This window comes from Odontesthes bonariensis, chromosome 18, assembly GCF_027942865.1.
Source record: "Odontesthes bonariensis isolate fOdoBon6 chromosome 18, fOdoBon6.hap1, whole genome shotgun sequence".
In the NCBI taxonomy this organism is placed as follows: Eukaryota; Metazoa; Chordata; class Actinopteri; order Atheriniformes; family Atherinopsidae; genus Odontesthes; species Odontesthes bonariensis.
Window position 1 is genome coordinate 6,048,082 of NC_134523.1, and position 16,698 is coordinate 6,064,779.

General features: G+C 41.1%; 1 protein-coding gene and 1 long non-coding RNA gene across 4 annotated transcripts in view; one reads left to right on the forward strand and one right to left on the reverse strand.

Annotated features, from left to right (window-relative positions):
• rpl14 (ribosomal protein L14) overlaps window positions 1–16,698 on the forward strand; it is a 128,456-nt gene that overhangs the window by 90,346 nt on the left and 21,412 nt on the right. The gene's annotated exons all lie outside the window — the stretch shown is intronic.
• LOC142367643 (uncharacterized) lies at window positions 12,612–16,146 on the reverse strand. The gene is made up of 2 exons (XR_012767140.1): window positions 16,068–16,146; window positions 12,612–13,537 (listed from the first exon to the last, which is right to left on the reverse strand). It is a non-coding gene; the product is annotated as an uncharacterized LOC142367643 (long non-coding RNA).

Sequence of the window (16,698 nt, forward strand, 5' to 3'; positions counted from 1 at the left end):
TCTAGTTCTACAGTGAGGAACCTTGGAGTTATTTTTGACCAGAACTTATCATTTGACTCGCATATAAAACAGGTTTCTAGGACTGCCTTCTTTCATCTTCGTAATATTGTTAAAATCAGGAACATCTTGTCTCAGAGTGATGCAGAAAAACTTGTCCATGCATTTGTTACTTCAAGATTGGACTACTGTAATTCTTTATTATTGGGCTGTCCCACATATTCTCTGAAAAGCCTTCAGTTGATCCAAAATGCTGCAGCCAGAGTTCTGATGAGAACTAACAGGAGAGATCATATTTCTCCAGTTTTAGCTTCTCTTCATTGGCTCCCTGTTAAATTCAGAATAGAATTTAAGATTCTTCTCCTTACATATAAAGCTCTTAATGACCGAGCTCCATCATATCTTAAAGATCTCATTGTAAGATATTTTCCTAACAGAGCACTTCGTTCCCAAACTGCAGGTTTACTTGAGGTTCCCAGAGTTTCTAAAAGTAGAATGGGAGGCAGAGCCTTCAGTTATCAGGCCCCTCTCTTGTGGAATAAGCTGCCAGTAAATGTCCGGGAAGCAGACACCCTTTCCACTTTTAAGACCAGGCTTAAAACTTTCCTTTTTGATAAAGCTTATAGTTAGGTCTGTTGAATCTGATAGTGTGTCTGCTAGTGTGTCTTGTTCTGCCTCCACCTCTGGCACCCTCTATACTTTCATTACCCCCTACCCGAACCAGGGTTTGAATCCCATTCCCGCTTATCTTACCTCTTTTATTTCTCCCCCTACCCGAACCAGGGTTTGCATCCCCACCCCGCTGTGACTGGTGTGCAGTTGGTGAGAGTGAGTTGTATGGCTTTGTTTTTGCTGGTATTTTTTAGTGATTATAGGACTGTTTAGGTGAGTTTGTCTGCTGAATCTGCTAGTGTGTCTTGTCCTGCCTCCACCTCTGGCACCTTCTATACTTTCATTACCCCCTACCCGAACCAGGGTTTGAATCCCATTCCCGCTTATCTTACCTCTTTTATTTCTCCCCCTACCCGAACCAGGGTTTGCATCCCCACCCCGCTGTGACTGGTGTGCATTTGGTGAGAGGCTGAGGTAGCTTGTGGCTGTAAAAAGATGGTTGTTGTGGTGTGAGGAGCAGATCTATATAGGGAGTATAGGGAATTACTCACTGAGTCTGGTCCTTTATTTATTTATTTTTTCGTTAGCACAAGTTTCTTGTGTTTACCTTGAATAGGGATGGCTCAGGTGATCCTGAAACATCCCATAGTTAAGCTGCTATAGGCCCAGACTGCTGGGGGAGCTAATCTGTCACACCTTTCCTCACTTTACTCTCTTTATGTATATGTGACATTATTGTGGTCATTAACTCGTGTTTCCCTGTTCCAACAGATATCCTTTGAATGGTGTTACAGTGCCGCCGCCGCGGCCCCCTTCCCCCCCCCCCCCCCCCCTTTCTGTCTTCTCAAACCCCAGCTGGTCGAGGCGGATGGCCACCCCTCCTGAGTCTGGTTCTGCCAGAGGTTTCTTCCTGTTAAAAGGGAGTCGTTTCTCTCCACAGTCGCCTCAGGCACGTCGCTCAGGCTGGGAGATTGGACCGAAAAACAAAAAGTTTTCAGTGCAATCTGTTGGTTTTCTTAGCTAGGAAATTGTTTTTGAATTGGCTCTATATGAACGAATTGGATTATTTTATGAATTATGATTATTATTAATTAATTGAATTCCAATTGGCTTGAATTGGACTTACTATCTAAGTGCCTTGAGATGACATCTGTTGTATTTGGCGCTATATAAATAAAAATGAATTGAATTGAATTGAATTTCCAAACATTTTGGAGTCCATTATTCTACAGTGAAAAAGATTATGCACAAGTGGAAAACATTTAAGATAGTTGTCAATCTTCCCAAGAGTGGATGTCCCAGCGAATTCACCCCTAGATCAGACAGTGGAAAGCTCAGAGAAATTAGACAAAAAACAAGATATATGTCAGACTCTACAGGCCTCAGTAAGCATTTGTAAAAGTTCAATCAGAAAAATACTTAACAAGTTTGACTTGTTTGGATGGGTTTCAGGAGTAAGCAAAGAACATGGCAGCACATCTTGCAAAATTACATCTGAATAAACCACAAGACTTCTGGGACAATGTCGTTTGGAAAGCTGAGACCAAAGTAAAAGATAAATATCCACATTGGAGAAAACCAAACGCAGCATATCAGCACAAACACCTCATACCAACTGTCAAGCACGAGGGTGGAGGGCTGATGATCTGGGCTTGTTTGATAGTCACAGGACCTGGACACCTTGCTGTCATTGAGTCCGCCATGACCTTCACTGTATGCCAAAGTATGCTATAGACAAATTTGAGGCCATCAATCTGACAGCTAAAGCTTGGCTGAAACTGGGTCATGAAACCAGAAAATGATCCCAAACACAGCAGCAAATCTACATCAGATAAACCAAAGATCAAGGTGTTCCAATGGCCCAGTCAGAGTAAGATTTCAACCCGATGGAAGTGCTCTGGTGGGACCTAAAGAGAGCTGTGCATAAACCGATAGCCTGAAAACTTGTAAAGAAGAGTGGGCCAATATTCCGCCACAACAATGTGAGAGTTCTGATAACATTATACCAATAACAACTCCTTCAAGTTATTGCTGCTAAAGGTGGTTCTACAAGCTGTTGAATGACAGGGTGTACTTTGCTTTTCACCAACTGCTTCTGCATTTTGGCTTAGTTTTTGTAAAATGATTGACATCGAGTGATATGCCAAATATTGTTGTTAGTCTGAAGTTCTATTTACCAAATTTTAAGACTCGGTAAGGACCAGATATCCATTTATTCTTTTAATCATGTCCTTATATGTAAAACCTGAGAATTAAAAGAGGGTGTACTTTTTGTTTCGCATGACTATCTGGCTGAACTCTAATGGCAAGTGTTTTAGGGATTTTGTCCAAATCAAATAACTTGAGAATCCCTTTCTGGCAAGTTGATTTGTGGGTGAGGCCACAGAAGCTTCTATGCCCTTCTATGCTCTATAGAAAGCTGAATGACAGCTGATTGAGGGATGAGTTGAGGCTAGGGACTATTTGTCTGAGTTGAAACCTACTTCTCTCTGCCGGAAGCAGGGAAGAGCAGCTATTCTCCATCAAACAGGGAAATCATTTGTAATGGTATCACATAGAGCAGGCCTGTGTTTTGTCTCAGTGAGAAGGCCTCGGCCGTTGCCAGGCAGATGTTTGGGTTGGATCGCTGTGTGGTGAAACACCACCCTTGCATCTGGCTCGGGCTCTGTAGGCTACAGGAATAGAGTACTAAGAAAGCAGGGAACACAACTCCCCTTTCAATAGAGATTGCATGATAGAGGAATGTTCTTCCTGCATCTCCAACTATTTTATTTTATGAGCATACCAGAAGAAAAAAAAAAGAAAAAGAAAAAAAATCTTGAGGAATTTAATTTTGCTTTGGCTAAATCACTTGGAATGTTTGCATTGCACCTCAGAAACTGAGTCTGTTCCGGCTCCGGAGTTTTTTATTATGTGCAGAGCAAATGAAGCCTGAGAGTGAGGCTGGCAGGACATATCAGTTTAGCCAAGTAAAAGATAAATATAACAGCAAACACTCTCTGTGGAGTGTAAATGAGATCTCAAGGGGGAATAAACGCGGGTTTATATCTTCTGGTTAATCTTTCAGCACTCACATTCTTATGTAGTTAACATCTCTCTAGCTTGATACATAAACTGACACGATCATGACTGCCAAATAACTGCTAGTAATGGATACAAATCTACTCTTTGCTCTACTTTAGCAGAGACATACAGTTGTTTAAACTGTCTCTAAAGAGCCATCTAGACAATAAAAAATGAACTGAGGTTAGTGCTCATCAACTCTAACTGCGGCTAAACCCTTCATAACCCTGGAAATGCTGCTGTGTAATTGCAGATTCCTGATATATTAAGCGTCTGACTGTGAAAAAGATTAAAAGAATACTTTTCACCAGGCAAGCAGGCAGGGAGGCAGGCAGTTCCCTCCCATCATGCCTTGCCTCTCTCTTTAAGTATCAGCTATCTGCTGCCAGAAGACTGACTGGATATTAATAGCAACACACGCAGAATCTAAACCACATTTGTTTAGGTCAAGGCTGAGCTCAGTGTCCATTAAACGACAGTGAGAAAGTCAAACGACTCTGGGAGCGTAACGAGGAATAAGAGGTAAACTAGATAGATCTCCAATGTTCTGACCTTTTAAGACTAAAAAGTCAGCTGAAGAGGTTGAATCTTTAAACCTAGCTGGGGCGAGGGAGCTTTCCTGTTTCAGGCAAAACTATAAGATGAGGAAGCCAAGAGCTTTTTGAGCTAGTACAGGCACATGTGTTTCTATAGAAAACAGTACCATTTGCACAAGCCTAAGCAGTCATGAAAATGTCTGATTTGTCTGTGTTTCTATTAATTTCGGCCTCACCAACAACTCATTTTAATGCCAGATATTGATATAATTGAAGGGTACACATTGTTTGTCCTTTGCAGTTGGGCTCTGGAGCTGACTGTTGGCCAGGTGGGTCTGGGACTTCTCAGAGCCCTTACAAAGTAGCTGAACAGCCGCCTCTTTAGTTTTGGAACTAACGTTATTTCAGAAAAAAGTCAAGATTTATTGCTATGCCGGGGCCCAGCTGGACTTTTTTGTTTGAGGCAGCACAGAGAGTTTAAAGAGAGGCAAACCTTGAGAGTGTGATGTAACACATAAGACTGTGAGTTACCAGCTGACTGTGATGGGATGACTGGTACCAAAAACCTGCTGACAAGGACCAGAACATTGCCTTTTAAAATTCAAGCTTTATTCTTTTAAAACAGCAGGAAAAACTCCAACAGGAAGAGGGGGGAAGAAGGAGCAAACGAGATGTGTGTGTGTGTTTGAGTTCATATGTGTGTCTGTTCTGCTGGGTCCTGTCTGAACTTCTAATATCTGTGGAACTGGCTGTCTCCCAAACCTTGACACATCTGTTCAGAATCTGAAAGAAAAAAAAAAACAAGAGGAAAGCAAGGGCAAGCAACAAAAAGTCATAATGCGTGTGTTTATGTGTGTGCACGTTGACATGTCCCCATGAGTAAGAGTTTAAAAGTTCAGAGCATCCGACAGTACTCATACTCCGGTGATCGGTCCATACAATAACAATGATACACTTCATTGTACGCAGTAAGCAAAGCCCGCTGGAGCTGCGACCATGCGCACACACCCACAAGAGTTCAGTATCTGTGGTGAACAGGGTTAGGTAAACAGTAGCGCTGATAACCCTGAGGTTAACCTGGCCACTCTGATTGGCTTATCTCTTCATGATGGCTTCAGAAACCTAGTTTTCCAGCCAATAAAAATAGTGGAGGGAACATGCTGATCCAGTCAATGGCAAAAAAACATGTTGTGTTGAGACATGGTGAAGGAGTAAACGTGAGATGAGGGTGACATGCTGTGATCTTGGTTACTGTACAACAGATATGGCCTGTCAGGCCTGTCATTACTTGCTAGTCTTTTTCATTCCTTTTTGAGGTGTTTATTCATGCATAGACCTTTATTGTGACTGTTTTAACTTAAGCTGAAGTTGGGCGGACCTGTGCTGGAATCATGTTGGGGTCACATACATCCAACGTACAAATGGTGCAGTCACACAAAGGGGGAAGCAAAAGCGTGAGCACTCAAGCTCTCGTTACAGATTTACAGGCATGAAGGCATAAAGATGAAACATTTTTGTTATATCTTTATCATTTATAGCGACAAAGAATAACACAGGTAAAGCACCTGAGGCTAAAGTTTGGGCACCCTGCTTGGTCAGTACTTCAAAACACCCACTTTTTTAGGTATTTTTTAAGTAAGGGGGGCTTTGTTTTGCTAATTCTTCCTGCAGAAGGCTTTCAGTTCTGTGAGATTCTTGGGCTATCTTGCAAACTATGCTCTTGTAAGGCCTATCCACTGATCTTGTTTAATACAAGAGACTATGAGGGCCGTGGCTACACATACATATATACACCACACCCCCAGAAAACTTCAAAACTTGGTAGAACTGCAGCATCAGTATCACTGACTCCTTACATTCACTGTTTTAATGATTCAGGAATTTCTCATTCTGACACGTTGATAAAGATCTGTACTTCAGATTTCATACCATGTGTGTTTTATCCACAGAACCTAATTTTTGTCCAGCTTGGCCATATAGTGGAGCTTTTACTGACTGAGTTGGAATATGTCTAATAGGTGGGAGTGTAATGAAATAGCCAAAGATTTGAGGGACTAATTGAACTTTCACCCAAAACCAAGACATTCAGCCAGCACACAAAACACCAGGGTGCATTGAATTAAATTGCATTCATCATTACAATGTAAGAAATTATGCATTTGGTTTTCCCACTGGAACAACACAGCATTTGTGATCAAATTTAGTTTGTTTTTTTGTAGTCTACTGAAGCTCCTCTAGTACATAGTGACATTATGATGACTGCAGATTCTGTAGAGCTCATCGCTCGGATTTACTTGACCTTACCTCTGCTTTTGATCATGGAACACTAATCAATAGGCTTCATAATTTTTTTTAAGGACTTCTGGATTTCTTTTAGATCTGTTCATATCTTATCTTTCTGACAGGAGTTTTGGTGTTCACATAAATCAGATCAAGTCCGAAAACTCTTGGACTGTCATTAGGGGTCCCTCAGGGTTTCATTTTGGGCCCTATTCTCTTGTCATATATGCTCCCTCTTGGACAGATTGTTAGATTCCACAAATCACTCTTTAGGTTCCTCTCTCGAGCCTGAGAAATTTATTTGTTGTGTTTTTCAAATCCATGCCTTTAGTGTGTCATTCCAAACAGCTGGTTCAGAATTGCCCTTTCGTACATAAGGAATATTCCGAAATGAAGAAGGTTGGAGTCAAATGCTGAATTGAAGAAGATTGTTCATACTTTTATTTAATCTCGATGTCATGACTGCAACACACTTTTCACTTCACAAAAAGCAAAAGGAAACCCCGATTGTCTTCAGATTCTAAAAGACATTGCTGCAAGACCCTTTAAGGAACTGATGGAGAAGCACCCATGACTCCTGTTTTGTCGTCCCTTCACTGGTTACCTGTTCATTTTAGAAATAATATGAACTCTTGGTGCAAAATCCTCAGGCTCTGCATGGTCAAGCCCCTTTGTTTATTTCAGCTTCATTAAATCTGCACTCTTACAATCAGAGGCCATCAGAGGCCACTGTTTGTGTTTCAACTCAATTTTAATGAGCTTTCTTTGTTTTTACAGCAGCTGAAAACGTGTTTATTGAGACAAGTTTTTGTTTTTTGTCTTTTATGTCTGATTTATTACCTGTTTATCTATGTTATTGTTTTCTGGAGCACTTTGTGATTTTTACTTGAGAACGGTTCATTTTTAATCACCTCTGCTTAGTTGCTATAACATGATTATATTTCCCCTGTAATGTGTAGTGTACATTTACCTTTAAATTGAGTTTTGGTACATAGATTTCTTTCCTAATTCTGATTTAACAGGGGAAAAAAAGGGGGAAAACTGTGGTGTGGGTGGGGAAAAAAATGTTGGGGGCTTGTATTTGGAGTATAGAAAGAGAAAACAAAGTAGAAGAGCCATCTTGCACCTCCTGTTGATGCATCAGCTGGCCTCAGACATGAGTAAAAAATCCAGAGAAAAGTCATTATTCTGCTTTCAGGGCTGGAGATGTTTTTATTGGAAAAAAGGGCATGGTGGCAAGCTCTGGTGCTGGTTTAATGAGAGGTGTACTTTGGACTGAGAATGTAGGGGAAAGGCCACGATGTCCCTTTTACAGAAAGGTCAGCTTTAAAACCGTGAGAGGGAGTGTGTGTGTGTTTATAGGGCTGACAGTGATAGCAATCCGCCATACCCAGAATCAGATCGACACCTATTTGACATGAACGGTGTTATTCAATGCACGAAGATGGTTTTAAACGGGACAAGCTTGCAAATGAAGGTTTTGCTGTAAAATTAAACTACCCACCAATGTTTTTTTTATTTGACAGCACATATGTCTGTTGCAGAGGGAACTGCACACATTAGTGCATTTGAAAGTGATTTTACTGGCATGGTTAAATGATGAGCTGTTGTAGAGCTGCATAGCTCTGTGTTCTGGGCAGCCTGGTGCACGCTGCCACTGAAACACACACAAACACGCTCCTGTTTCCATCCCTTCAGAGGACATTGCACCGACTTATATTCATTTCTTTGAAATGTAGCCCGTACTTCTCACCACAGCTACTAATCGCCTTATCCTAACATAAACCCAAACACAGTCTCGCGCTAACCTTAAACCAACTCTTCAGCCTAAAATTTGGGTGAGCTGCAGCACTGCGATGTGACTATGGGAGGAGATTTGTGTCCCCACAACATGAACAATACAATCATACACACACGCAGCAAGCAATTTTATCAAAGAGTGCCCCTAAATATAGCCGTGGCAGTGTTATTATCGCAGCAGGGGCAGTGCTCTGTTATCTCTCACCCTTCACTCCCATTGTTTTACTACTCCAGCAGATGACAGCTTCACCAAGGCGGGGGCCTTTTTGCTCTGTATATGGCGTGTTATATAAGATGTAATGATGCTGGTTAGCTTGCTCTGTTTTCCCCAACAAAAACACTTTATAAATATTTGTAATGTTAGGTTTTATATGCAAAAAAAAAAAGACTTATTTCTCTCTGTCCCAAAAATGGAGAGAGGTTGGCCAATCATGAACCATTTTGAAAAATTTAAAAGATGAGGATGGGGTGGCTGTGGGGGGGTCCTACTCAGGAAACAGAACCCCCCCCCCCCCCCCAGCAAGTCTGTGTTGTTACTACAGTACAGCTGATTACGTTGCCTATAACTCCCTCTTTCTCTTTATTAGAGACAGTCTAAGCAACACCTGGACTCCGATTGTTGGCGAAGACCTGACTCCTTCCACCCACACAGAAAGGGGGAGCACTGTGTTTGTTTTCACCCTTTGTTACGAAGCAGTGTCATGAAAATCTCCAATCAGAGCTGGCAGAGTCACCTATTCAAAGCTAGCCACAACTGAATGGAATGACTGGAGGTGGTGCCTCAAACCCCCGACTGAGCAGCCTGGCCTGGGACTACCTGGCAAGTCTGGATACTCCTTCACACAAGCTATTGTTAGTCAAGCTGGATGTGTGAGGCAAGCACTGGGCTGATTCAAAATGTCCCCAAAACAACAAAAACAAATAACTTAATATGCAGCACACCGTACAGCACACCGTTCTAAGCTAATCAAAGTTTATGCCCAAACAGGGTTTTTTAGGGCGACTGGTACAAACCTGGAAGGGCTTAGCATTAGCACTGTGAACAGCAGTGTGGACAGAGAACGCAAACAGCAGCTGCATTTCTGAGAGAACAGGATTTGATGTGATGGCCTAGACTTTTTTTCAACAGGTTTATAGAGAGCTGTAGAAAAGATCCAAATTGCGTCGCATCAGACGCAAAGTGGTCATGTTTTGGAAAGCTGAAACAACACCAAACATAGTAATCACTTTAAAAAGCTAAAGATTAGAAGTTGGATTTGTTGCATTTTCTTGGGAAGTCAGTGAAGTTTTTTGCCATTCCGGTTTGCCTTCGCTTTTTAAAATTCCCCTCCTAATGGATGGAGTTAAAAGAACGACCGAATGAACTAAAAATTAGATCACTTTTTTAAAAAAATGAACAGGTACTCCCCCCCCCCCCCCCACGTTAATCATACACGGGCCCACATGCTGTATATGAACACAGTGATGGCGATGTGTGTTCATTTTCTGAGCGTTTGTTTTTTTCCTCACAAAAATGTCCGAATGCATTACAGGGTGATTAAAGAAAGCTTTCATCAGATCAGAGCTGATTTTTCAAATGAGCATGACTCAGATTTTCCAGACATGAAACACCACGGGCTACTTCAGTCAAAATATTACAGTCTAACTGTAACCATCTGTGTGTTTGTGTGCACGCGAGCATGATGCACAGTTCAATACTCCCGTTTTGAGAGTCCAGCCAGGGCATCCGATTCCAGGTATTCATATATCTGTTAAGCATCGAGGACTGTCTGTTTACCGTTCGCACACAGACAAGAGCCACAAATTAAATTTGGCTCAAAGGAAAATTCCCCATTATGCCTCTCTGACGTCACCAAGTGTCAGTGTTTTGATCAGCCCAGGCTCAGAGGTCAGACAGGATTTCCCTCTCTGGTAGCTGTTGGCTACACAAATATAGACCCGAAAACAAACATGTTATTGGAGAGAAGGTCACAGGAAAAGCCAGACAAAGCACCTGTGACGTAGCAGCTGAAAATAAATCTTATTTCCCATCACTCACCAGACGTGAGAGCTTTCCTCACCAATGGCATTTTGTTTGTTTCTCAAGACTTTGAGTTCAGAAATGCCATCGTTGGCACACAAGCACAAACCGGCTGGAGGTTAATAATTAGTTTGTTCTCCCCCTTATTACTTTGTACAGTAATCCATATTAGACTAGAATGCAGTTTTATTTTGTTTATGTGGTTTTACATCAGAGTCTTGGGTAAGTTGAATATTTTTGAAAGTTGCACTTTGCTCAGCAAAAACTTATAAGATCTCATAACAGGACACTTCTATGAGATCCCCCCCTTACAATATACAGCATCATTATGTACTGTCTCTGTTTGGTGTCAAAGAAACCTGGGGTCCGTTTCACGTAGCAGGTTCAACCAATTCTGAGTCTATTCCTGATCTCTGAGTTGATCTACTCTGAGATAGAAAACTCTGAGTTTTCGGTTCCAGAAACGCTGATTTGAGTGAGGTTAATCAACTCTGAGTAAGTTCACCTTGAGTTTAGCGCGTGCACCACAACTTTAAAAAGCCAGCATCAATGGAGCCCCGATTCGACGAGTCACCTTGGCAACGGGGAAGAGGAGGGGCTACGATTTTCACCAACCTGGAATTGGAAATCTTAATGCGCTCATACGGCGAGTTTCAATACGTTTTTAGAAATAAGTGCAACACCACTGCAGCAGCAAAAGTGTAAGTTTAAATGTAGTCCTTTGCAATCACAATAATATTACAGGGAAACTGCTTGAATGGTAGCCCATTCATTTATTTCATTTAGGTGCAATCCCGCAGGGGAGAAGCGCTCTTGGCAGCAGTTTAAGATGAAATATAAAAACATTGTTCAAACAGGTGAGACCTCGGCATGGAGGTACCTCATTTTGATCATGTTTTACACTGTAAAATAAATATTAAGTGGCTATTTGACTGTGCAGTTATTTTATTCCCAACATAATGCTGTTTTCACACACATAAACTATGTCTTCTCATCTATATCATCCATCCATCCATTATCTATTCCGCTGAATCCGTCAGTCAGGTCGCGGGGGGGCTGGAGCCTATCCCAGCGGTCAATGGGCAAGAGGCGGGGTACACCCTGGACAGGCCGCCAGTCCATCACAGGGCCACATAGAGACAAACGAGACAAACAACCATACACACTCACAGTCACTCCGAAGGACAATTTAGAGTCATCATCTATATCATGTTCTGTGAAATAATTAAACTAACACAGACTTCTACTGAGCCAACAGAAAGAAGGCAGATGCCCGTAAAACGGGTGGTGGCCACCACCTCTAACGGGAGGGCAGTGGCTGAGGGAGTCCACCCCCAAGACACGAGTGCCTTTATAAAATATAATAGGCCTATATATGTCTTTTTTTAAGCCTATTCATACAAATATTTATTTGTCTTTTATGTCTTTTTTTTTCTTTTGTCCCAACACATTCTGATGGTGCCGCTCAAAAAGATAATTGTCTGTCAATGCAAAAATCTATGCGCGGTCTGATAACCATCTCCGACGAATATTTATTTCTCTGCGCAGTAATGCTGCACCTTCATCCACGCGATTGTTGTCAAAAGGACACGTTCGTGAAAAAAGTCGTCTCCTACTATACCTAATGGACTTCTAGAAGTAGAAGAACTCGCTCTGCTGACTGAATGAATGAGGAAATCAAATGGCGTGTGTGGCTGAAAGAGGGCGGAGACAGAAAGAAACTCGAGGTTTCTTTAGGAAAACCTGGTCCCGACCAGGTTAGGTTCAGAGAGTCTGTTACTCCGGTAACTGACCGAGAGGTTAAGTTACCTCTCTTTGTGAAACAGGCTAGAGTTACCCCTCTTTCTCGGGGTTGAGTTACCTCCCTTTGTGAAACGGAAAACTCAGGGTTTCCCTCATTTCAGGGTTAACCTACTCAGAGTTTTCACTAAACCTGCTACGTGAAACGGACCTCAGGACTTTGAGATGAGAACAACTGAAGAGGTCAGCTGAAGATGAGCAGAGGGCCCAAACTAACACAAGACTGAGCTGTTAATTAGTTCTTCTCAATTTCCTCCGTCCAACCAAATCTAGGGTGTGATGAGATAATGTGATTGGACTCAGGCTGCCACAAAATGTATGGAATATAGTTTAGCAGCTGCTAGAATAATGACTGAGTCGTGTCTTTTGGCAGATCTCACCTGAATGTGGCTGTGCTGCCATCCAGTGGTACATCTGTACACAAACGCCACCACAGAGAAGCGACAATAATGGGTGCAAAAAAAAACTGTTTGCAGTAACAAAAATCAAAAGTAAATCACGAGTTTTGGTCAGCATCTCATTCTGGTTTTATTGTTAACAACATGAGCAACACAGTTTTCATTATGTCTTCACGAGTCACTTAAAATGTGGACATACAAGCAACTACTACATGCACAGCAGATTACAAAAAGGTTGAGCATAAACAGTTTGAAAGTGTAAAGCGTCTCAAGATGACTTTGTGATTGTAGCGATGCCATGCAACAGTGGAGCATCTTTTCTTAATGAAGAATCAGATGAAAACATCAGATTGTTAAAGACCACCAACACTGCAAAGTATCCTGCAGTCTTTCAAGACTACAGGTTACTGTGCTGTGTAGAATTCACCTTTCCATGTTTTAAACTGAATCATTTTTAGCACCTTCTTAAGCTCCTCATGGACACTAGCCATGGCTTTCTTCCTGTCGCCAGGGTTTTTGCTAGGTGTTGGATTTACTTTTTCATTGCTAAGCAAGTTGCTCAGACTCTCAACTTCAGCACAGTTGCCATAGGACCATTCTTTTTCATCAGGTGTTTGCAAGCCAAACAGATTCCCACATGATCTACAGGGGTTCATTTCTCTTCCACTGCTGATGTTATATGCCTGGCACGTGACTTCTGCAGGCAGTTGGATGGTTCCATCAAAGTATGGCTTCTTCTTATTCTCCGGATAGTAGGTCATCACTGCACCAGCGACGTAATATTCCCAGGCACTCAGACAGGAGCAACCAATCACAATTTTCCCAGGATTGGGACCCTTCGTGGACATGGAGACTCCATAGTACTTGTCTGATGTCTTGGAAGTTTGACCACATTTAGATTTCGGGGATTTGATAAATGTGGAGACACAGAGGGTTGAGGAGACCAAAAAACCTGGTTCCAGAGTGTTGACAAGATCTGATAAACTCTGCTTTATCTGGTTTTCATTCTCCGGTTTCTTCTGCAGGACAATCTGGAAGCAGTAAACAATCATTCAGTGGTGGAACGAACGCGAGTGCCTTCACTTAAGTACACATTTCAGGTACTTCAAGTACTTCAACTTTACTGGAGTCTTTTCCTTAAATGAGTATGTAAATGTCAACTTTACTGCATCTCAGGAGGCAACATGGGACCTAATACTTTACTACATTTATCTCTGAGCTTACGTTTTACTTTATAAATGACAACATTTGTTCATTAAATGCTTGAAAAGCATATGTTGTTATGGACTATTTCAATTTGATTTTTTTTTTTGTTAGTAAAAACATTTGCTGTTACTGTCCTTAAGTCAATTCTTCATAGAAGGCTAACTGTTAAACACACTTTTCAAACACATTAACTGCAGTTATGATTTCTAGCCTGTTGCTACAAAGAAACTTTTACTTAAATCTGCCTCAATCTGTACAATAAGCCTATAAAAAAAAACAACAACGTGTGAGCTTCCTCAGGGACCCTATTTAGAGAGCTTGCAGGGTCGTTTCTTGCTATAGGCGAACTAGGCGAATGCTTAGGGTCCCGTAGCCACCAGGAGGCCCCAAAGCTACATGTTCAGCCTCATCTGAGGAGAATTCAAATGTCCTGTATTAATCTGTAGCTATCTCATGTATTTATTACATCCCTGATATTCTTCAAAAATAAACATAGGATACAAATAAAATAAACTACAAAGATGAACTGTGTCTGGTGTTTTTGTGGCATTATTAGGTCATATTTGTTGGACAGCACTGTCACACATTGAGTGGTGTAGCGGGCCGCTGACAGGTATGACAGGTAGGCTACTGTAGACCACTTGGAGTACGGATTGCATCGCCTGACACAACATCTGCCATGCAGAAAGAAAGTGACACAAAGAGATTCTCACTGTTCTTAGGTCAAATATTTACATGATTAAAAATGCGATTCATTTCGATTAATTAATCACAAAGCCTCTAATTAATTAGATTAAATTTTTTATCGAATCCCGGCCCTAATAAAATGAATATGTCACATGTGAATGAACAGTCTGTCCTACCATGGGAATGACTGTTGTTGTCCTGCTCTGTCGTTTTTCAGTGGAAGTTGTGTCTCAGATATTCAACACTTAACATTATTTTAGCATTGCTTAGGATTAATTTACTAAGTTTGGTGTGTATTGTATAGGCCTCTAATTAGAAGTGTGCTACTGTTTATAATTTTAAAAATATATTTTAAGGTTTTACAGTGATATATAAATATTAGACATCATGCTGATTATTTTAGAATATTGTGGCAGTGGATAATCTTTCTTAGTTTTATTACTTTAACTAGTACAATGTGTAAATTAATGCAGAAACTTCTTAAAAGTGTTAAAGGGTCGCTGTACATTACAATGTTTAATATTTTTTTAAAAACACTCAAAATCTGTTTTATTTATATCTTGTTGTTTTCTTTGTATTATAGTTTTTTTTAATCGGTTTAACTTGCCTGAGTGGCTCAACTTAAGATGTTTAGTTTAAAGGAGTAAAATGCACTTTAGATCACGTGACATTTCTAAAATTCCAACCTGTTAGTAAGCTAGGCTTTGCTGTTGCATACAACTTCATTTCACTTTCGAAAGAAATACTGGACTATGTTTGTAAAAAAAACGGCAACGAAATTGTGAATTTCCAGAGAGTGTTACTCCATACTCGGCAATCAACTCCTACGGACTCACGTGACGTGATGTCTCGCGTGAGATAGCCTCATGTTGACGGAAGAGGCTTTGATTGAGTAGCAGAGAAGAGCAGGTACTGGCTTGATTAAATTAATTCTAGACTCTCTATCCGACCACATGAAGACCTCGGGACACTTCGGTTTGGCTTTAGGGACCCTCTACTCACTGCCACGTAAGTGTTATGTTGTTTGGAGCTGTAGAAGAGGTATAAAAAAAACGTTTTGTAGCGGCGAAAACGATATGCCCCTCTGACTTCCAGATTAACGACTTTTGGTTAAAAACGGTCAAATCGAAATTCTCAAAACACATCTGAATGACATGATTTTGATGTCAACTCAACGTATGTACTCCCAACATCCCGTAAATTGATCTAAAGTGCATTTTACTCCGGATTATCCCTTTAAACTGTAGCCTGTTTTTCTCATAAGGTGTAATAGATCCTAGTGTACCATCTAGTGTTAGGAATCTCTTCATTGTAGTTTGAAGAACTAGGGCCCCCCCAACAGCATCTTGCTTAGGGCCCCCACAAAGCTAGAAACGGCCCTGCTTTCTTGGTCCTTGGGTGCGTTCACCTCTCATCCGAAAGGCTGCTTCAGCAGAGGTTTATGCTTACCTCATGAATTTGTGTTAAAGATTCCTTTTAGAAAGCTTTTTAAAATGCACTAGAAATGTGTAGTTGCTCATTTCCCCTGTTTGTTTACTATACACACTATTCATTATGTGCAACTTAGATTTTTTTTCTTTTTAAACACATTTGCTTATTAATTCATTCATTTATTGCCAGCATGCTAACTGCAGTGCATTTACCATCTAACTTAGGCTAACATCTTACCATATCCAGCACCCATGAAAATGGACTTCGCTTGGGAAGGTGAGTCAGATAGCAGTCGAAAGCTTGGGAATATTTCTCCTTCAAGATGTTGAGCAATTCCTCATCAGGGATAATTTCACTTGGAGAAAACGGGACTTTGTTGATTTCCCCCAGGAAGAAGATGCTGTGAAGCATCTGTTGGGTGAAAACACGTTTAGGCAACCAAAAGAATGACTGAAGATGTCTGTTTAAAACGCCCCGTTGAACCTACCTCATCCACCAAGTGTTTGCTTCCACGGGTCTTATTGCACCAATCAACCATCTGGGTAATAATCTTTAGAGCGTTTATTTTAAAGGGCTCTTGACTTTTCAGGAATTCTTCTCTCCTGAATGAATAAATAAGGGAGGTTACGGGAGACACCAGTGCGCGACAGCGCCTTTACGCAGAATTATCACTTACCTTTTTAGCTCTTCTCCCTACATCAGTCATCGGACAAAAAAAGAAAAGTGCATGATAAGTCGATATTTTACTGACATTAGAGTTAAATGTATGAAGCTGAACATATTTAACAGTGTCTGAGAGTAAGAAAGCTAACTCACCGTTGCTGCCATGATTACTAAGAACAAAACTGAAAGCTGTTTTTTTTTATTA